We start from the raw sequence: 6,957 nt of genomic DNA on the forward strand, positions 1-6,957 counted from the left end.
TTTAATCCCAGCACTTGGGAGGCAGAGGCAGGCAGATTTCTGAGTTCAAGGCCAGCCTGGTCTACAAAGTGAGTTCCAGGACAGCCAGGGCTATACAGAGAAACCCTGTCTCACCCCCCCCCCAAAAAAAAAAGAAAAGAAAAAGAAAAGTGTCTAGGATTCTAATTGCCATACAATCAAAGAAAAATATCTGCAGCTGGCAAAACCATGCCTCTTCTAGAGCAAGAGACAAATCACAGTCAGCTGCTGTGGACAGTCTGAACAGCCCCAAATACCCACACCTGGATTAAAAAAAAATGCACATTCTTAGAATATTTCTGTGTTTTTAAAAAGAATTTTCAAAAATGTCACTACATCCGGTAGTCTTTTTTTTTTTTTTTTTTTTTTTTGGTTTTTCGAGACAGGGTTTCTCTGTATAGCCCTGGCTGTCCTGGAACTCACTTTGTAGACCAGGCTGGCCTCGAACTCAGAAATCCGCCTGCCTCTGCCTCCCGAGTGCTGGGATTAAAGGAGTGCGCCACCACTCCCGGCTTTTGTGTGTCTTTCTTAATATTTGTAAGAAATTCTAACATAGACCACAACATCCATAATTTACACAAACATTACTGAACTGAAATAATTTCTAACAGGAACGGCAAGAGGGCTTAGCAGCTAAAGGCCTACCTACCCTGTGCTGTATAAGTGTTTACTTTTATCTTTGTGCCTGACGCCCTGAACTGGATTCCCGGGACCCGGATGGGGAGGAGTGGGAACTGACTTCAGAGCATTATCCTCTGACCTGCACACTCTCCATGTGTCACGAACACCCCCACATAAATACACACATAAATAAATGTTAAAAAAAAAAAGTTTTAAAAAGAGTTCTAACAGTGTCCACCACTGCGTGTGTGCTTGGGGTCACACCGCCTCTCCGCTCCTAGAAATCAAACCCTCCAGAGGGGTGAGCGTGACACGAATCCACGTTGGGAGTGGTCACCAGTCGCAAAGGCAGGCGTTGAAGACAATAAATGTAACTGGTAGGTGGAGTCCTTTAAGGGAAATTGTAGGGTACTGTTTGTGAACATATGATGTTTATAAGACAGAAACTCTCTACTGATGTGCCAAGTACAGATTCAACAGCCGGGGATTTGAGACGATCAGGAAAATACAGTGATAAAGCCTGTCACTACTCCATCATGAAGAGCATCGTCTCCAGAACAAGCTTCTCATAGTACTTAAATATTTTGCTTTTTGGCCAAATTAGTATTCGCTTGTCAAGTATTTATTTTTTGGGGCCAAGTATCAAACACGGGGCCTTGTGCATGCTGGGAAAGTTCTGTGCCTCTGAAATATACCGGCTTCTAACTACAATGTTTTAAAAATTGTTATTGCAATTATAATGAAAATATGGAATTTCCTTACTTTCCCAAGTCCCCTTAAACTTACTCCAGGTTTTGTTGTTACTGTTTATTTTTCAAGACAGGGTTTCTCTGTGTAGCCCTGGCTGTCCTGGAACTCACCTGTAGACCAGGCTGGTCTTGGACTCAGGGATCTTCCAGTTTCTGCCTCCCAAGTGCTGGGACTAACGTTGTACCATACCAAGCCTGTTATTTTTTTCCTCTTCTAATCTTTAAGACAGGGTCTCATGTAGCTTAGGCTGTCCTTGAGCTCCAGATCCACATGCCTCGAGTTTCTAAGTGTTGGGGTTACAGGCATGCACCACCACACCCTACACAGTGTGCTCTATAAATTTTATATTTTTATCTTTGTGTCGTGGCATAAAATAGCTGGAAGCAGTAGGAGTTATATCTAAAAAGATAAAACAGCACCATTAGAGACTGGTCAGGAGCACCACCTCAGGTTGGATTTTTCCACTCCCGTGAGGATTTGAGTATGAGTAGTTTGGAGATGGTGCCAAGACATGCCAAGAGAGAGAAAAGAAGTGAGACTGAGCCGGGAAAGGAAGATGCACAGGGCGGGCAAAGGTGACATCTCTGGCTAGCTGGGTGCGCTGGGAGACAGGATGCTGAAGGCTCCAACATTATCCCGAGGCAACACTCATATCCTTGTCATTATTGATCCGAGGGACTGAAATGCTCTTATTCTAACATGTGTGTGGTCAGAGAGGACCCCTGGAGCCAGAGGAAGCTTGCAGACAAATCACATCTTTCACAGAGCTGTTTTTTGGATGTACGAAACCTGTATCTAAATTTGTTTCAGTAGGTTTTGGTCCGTTACTACTAGGTAATTTTGATGTTTTGATGTTATGGTTGTTTAAGAAAGGTGGCTGAGCAAGACAAGGAGAACAAGCCAGTAAGTATCATTCCTCCATTGTCTCGCTTCAATTCCTGCCTCTAGATTTGTACCTTGAGTTTTTGCCCTGTCTTCCTTGCATGATGGATCAAAAGCTGTAAGATGAAACGAACCATTTTCTCCCCAAGTTGCTTTTGGTTAAGTTGTTTATTGAAAGCAAACCCAGACATTCCCAGATGACTCTCCAGAGGTGTCTTTGTGTGTGTGTGTGTGTGCGCGTGCGCGCATGCATGTGTGTATTCATGTTCACATGTAAACATTGCCCTCGGTTTCTTCATTGAGGGCTCTCCACCTTGTAAACAGGGTAAGGAAGGTCTCTGTATTGAGCCCAGGGCTGGTTAGTTTAGCTTGTCCTGCCAGTCAGTTTGCTTTGGGGATCCAGTTTCTGCTTCTGCCCACTGGAATTACCCTCTCTCAGAACTCTCTACTTTGCTTTGGAGCAAGTTGATGGACCAGTGGACCACAGTCTCTGGCTGCAATTGCCCTTCCCTTAGACTTGGAGTCTTGAAGTCTCCTAAAGTCTCAAAGATGATCTTTAATCTCTCACAGGAGCAGCCAGTGCATCCACAGTTGCGTGAGGACAGTGCTGACCCAGATGCTGTGCGTCACCAGAACTTGCTAGATTTATTGATTTGTTTTCAAGAGACCACAAAACTGATTTTCATCTCTGTTTGACGAAAACAGCAAAATCCAGAGTAAAAAAAGACAAAACAATTTGAACAAGAACAAGGTTAGAGACCTCACACTTTCTGATTTTTTTTTTTTTTCGAGACAGGGTTTCTCTGTGTTGCATGGCTGCCCTGGAACTCACTTTGTAGACCAGGCTGGCCTCGAACTCAGAAATCCACCTGCCTCTGCCTTCCGAGTGCTGGGATTAAAGGCATGCGCCACCACACTCGGCTTACACTTTCTGATTTTTTTTTTTTTTTGGTATTTTGAGACAGGGTTTCTCTGTATAGCCCTGGCTGTCCACTTTCTGATTTTTAAACATCTTTACTAAGAGGTAGCAATGAGAACTGTGATTGTGGCGCAAGCATACAGACACACCTTCATAAAGGAGACAGACCAGAGCTAACATACTGAAAGGGGGACCTGTGCATCTATGGTTACAGTTAACATACTGAAAGGGGTCCTGAAAAATGGGCAGGGAGGCTGGCCAGCTGAAACAAAGGGCCACGCTCAGAGCAGGGAAAAAGCCCTACGGTTCATTGTGTGGTGCTGTAGATTGAACCGAGGACTTCACATATTCTTGGCAATGCTCTACCACTGAGCTATATATAGCCAAGCATCCCCCTCCCCCCAACTCCAACAATATCACACAAATACCAGTAAGTTGATTTTAAGATGGCCAAAAGATTTGGACATTTCTCCAGAGAAGACACACAACTGGAAAAATAATCACATAAAAAGAGCACCATCCCTAACCATCAGGGAACTGTAAATCAAGACCATTGTGGGTGGCTGCTTTCAACAACAAAAACAGCTACAAATAACAAGTGCTGGCAAGCACACAGAGAAGCTGTGTCTGGGCACTGTTAGAGGAATGTCAGACCATGCAGCTGCCATGGAAAAGCATTATGGAAGCTTTCAAAGTATTAAAAATAAAATGACCAGGACTGGGAGATGGCTCAGTTGGTGAAGTGTTTGTTCCAGAGGCCCCAGCACCTAAGTTTAGATCTCCAGCACTCATGCAAAGAGACCAGAGTAGTAGCTTGTGCCTATAATCCCAGTGCTGCGGAGGCAGGAGGATGATTCTGGAGCTCATGGGCCAATTTAACCTAACTGGTGAGCTCCAGGCTCAGTGAGAGATGCCATCTTAAAATTAAGGTGGATGCCTGGCATGGTCACTGTCCTCTATTTAGGGCAGAGGCAGGTGGATCTCTGTGAGTTCGAGGCCAGCCTGGTCTACAGAGTGAGTTCCAGGACAGCCAGGGCTACACAGAGCAACCCTGTCTCAGAAAACAAAAAACAAAAAAGGAACAAAACAGAACAAAACAAAAATTAAGGTGGAGAATGAAGAAGATAGTTGATATTGTCTTCTGGCCTACACATTCACTTGCGCGCGCGCGCGCACACACACACACACACACACACTATATATATATATATATATATATATATATATATATATGAACAATTCTGCTTTCCACAGTATCTGAAGACAGATCTTGATGTTTTGAACATTCATGTTCATAAATATAGCATTATTCCCAATAGTCAAAAGACAGGAACAACCCAAAAGTCCATCACTAGTTTTCTGTAATCACAGCACTTGGGAGACTGAAGCAAAATTGGGTATGGTGGTCCTTGCCTTTAACCCCAGTATGCAAGAGGCAGAATTTACTTTGTGAGTTCAAGGCCAGTTTGGTCTACTTAAAAAGTTTCTGGACAGCCAGAGCTACATAGGTGAGGCCCTGTCTCCAACAACAACAACAACAACAACAACAATAACAACAGCCCAAAGCAAGAGGATCAGTAACTTAAGGCGATATTTTAAGGTCAGCCTTGACCCTGTCTTTAAGAATTGGGGGAAAGCCGGGCATAATGGTGCATGCCTTTAATCCCAGCACTCAGGAGGCAGAGGCAGGTGGATTTCTGAGTTCAAGGCCAGCCTGGTCTACAAAGCGAGTTCCAGGACAGCCAGGGCTACACAGAGAAACCCTGTCTCGGAAAAACAAAACAAAACAAACAAACAAAAGAAATGGGGGAAAAGACAAACAAGAAAGAATAACATGGGGGTTGGAGAGATGGAGCAGTAGGGACACTGGCTGCTCCTCCCACCTCACAGTCTCTTATAACTCCAGTCCCAGGAATCTGCTTTCTGCTGACCTCCTCAGGCACCAGGTACACACATGGTGTACAGACATACATGCACGAAAAACACTCATACACATTAAAAATAAATTAAAAAAGAATATGGGCTGGAGAGATGGCTCAGTGGTTAAGAGCACTGACTGCTGCTCTTCCAGAGGTCCTGAGTTCAATTCCAGCAACCACATGGTGGCTCACAACCATCTGTAGATGGGATCCGATGCCCTCTTCTTGTGTATCTGAGGACGGTGACAGTGTACTCATATAAATAAAATAAATCTTAAAAAAAATATTTAAAAAATAAATAAAAGGGGCCTAGCAAACACAGAAGTGGATTCTCACAGTCAGCTATTGGATGGATCACAGGGCCCCCAATGGAGGAGCTAGAGAAAGTACCCAAGGAGCTAAAGGGATCTGCAACCCTATAGGTGGAACAACAATATGAACTAACCAGTTCCCCGGAGCTCTTGTCTCTAGCTGCATATGTATCAAAAGATGGCCTAGTCGGCCATCACTGGAAAGAGAGGCCCATTGGTTATGCAAACTTTATATGCCCCAATACAGGGGAACGCCAGGGCCAAAAAGTGGGAGTGGATGGGTAGGGGAGTGGGGGGGGAGGGTATGGGGGACTTTTGGGATAGCATTGGAAATGTAAATGAGGAAAATACCTAATAAAAAATATTAAAAAAGAAAAAAAGCATTTAACCCCCTGTACACAACTCACTCCTTTTAAAGAAAAAAATTGAAATGTAAGGCTGTGTAAGATTTGTTTTTCATTGGGAGCCTCATCTGCAATGTAGGGGCTGGTGGGCCTGCTCCAGCAGCTGGAGCTGCGCCTGCTGGTGGTGCTGCTCCATCCACTGCTGCCGCCCCAGCTGAGGAGAAGAAAGTGGAAGCAAAGAAGGAAGAGTCTGAGGAGTCTGAAGATGACATGGGCTTTGGTCTTTTTGACTAAACCGCTTTTGTTAAGATGGCCAATAAAGAGCTGAACCTGTAAAAAAAAAAAAAAAAAGATTTGTTTTTAAACTGTAAAAAAAACCCCAAAAAACCAACCCCCCCAAAACCAAAGAAAAACATTAGCCTTAAAAAGGATCCTTTGACTTGTGCCACGTTGTAGATTAAACTTGACACCTAGCTAAGTGAAAGAAAATGATTACAAAAACCAACACTACATGATTTCACTTAAATGGTATTTCCAGATTGGTTAAACCCATGGAAGCTAAGAGCAGAATAGTGGGGCTTTAGGGTGACAAAAATTAGTAGCTGTTTGATTCATAGAGAAGCTGAAAAACGTTTGGTGCGTAGTCCCCTAGCAATGTGAACCCCAGTGAATGTCTTAAGTGCCTGCCACGCCCTTGACCGTGCATTGTTCCAAACAACCTTGCTTTTCTGGTCAGTGCACTGCAGACAATGGACTAGACCTAATACAGTGGCTAGGAAAACTCTGCCCAATTCTGCACAAATGACCCAGTTTAATTTTTAGCTGTACGAGACACAATGGAGACTACGTAGAAGTCTTGGCTAAGAGGCCTAATCCTGAGGGAAAACGCAAACTGTCAGGTCACCAGATCTGCCACAATGTCTTAGGCAGTTATGGACCACGTTCTCAGCCTTGAGGTTTGTACAGCTTGAGATGCCTCCTCCCTTCCTGCTCTGATCCTAACATACACCCGCATTTTCTCTGTCAACAAAAGCACGGCTTTCCCTTGCTCTCAGGGGCATCCTCCCATTCTGTCTTGTTAGTTCCATCAGACAGTGGAGCCTGCTTTTTCACGGAAGAAAACAATAGTAACCCATTTGATCAAGAAACAAAAGAGCTCCTAGCTGAGAATGGGGACGAAGACCTGTCATTCC

This window comes from Mus caroli, unplaced genomic scaffold, assembly GCF_978045245.1.
Source record: "Mus caroli unplaced genomic scaffold, Mus_caroli_1 scaffold_6, whole genome shotgun sequence".
In the NCBI taxonomy this organism is placed as follows: Eukaryota; Metazoa; Chordata; class Mammalia; order Rodentia; family Muridae; genus Mus; species Mus caroli.